Source organism: Buceros rhinoceros, unplaced genomic scaffold (assembly GCF_000710305.1).
Source record: "Buceros rhinoceros silvestris isolate BGI_N320 unplaced genomic scaffold, ASM71030v1 scaffold35586, whole genome shotgun sequence".
Lineage (NCBI taxonomy): Eukaryota > Metazoa > Chordata > Aves > Bucerotiformes > Bucerotidae > Buceros > Buceros rhinoceros.
Window position 1 is genome coordinate 3,209 of NW_010417487.1, and position 279 is coordinate 3,487.

The following is a 279-nucleotide window of genomic DNA, read 5'->3' on the forward strand; positions in this document are numbered from 1 at the left end:
GGGCACCACGAGGGCGGCTGGGAGGGACAGGGAGAGACCTGCAGTGCGGGGGGGACTGCAAGAAAAGCACAGGGGTGGTGGTGTGGGCTGCGGGGGTGCCTAGGAAGATGAGGTGGGCGATGAGGTGGGTGCTGCGGGTAGGTAGCGTTGGTGAAGGCTTTTTAGATGGGTTGGTTGGGATCAGGGTGGCCCGGGGAGATGTTGAGTGGGATTTGTGGGGTACCTGGAAGCTAGAGGATCTTGGAGTGGGCTGTTGAGATGGGTTGTAGGGTTTGGGGT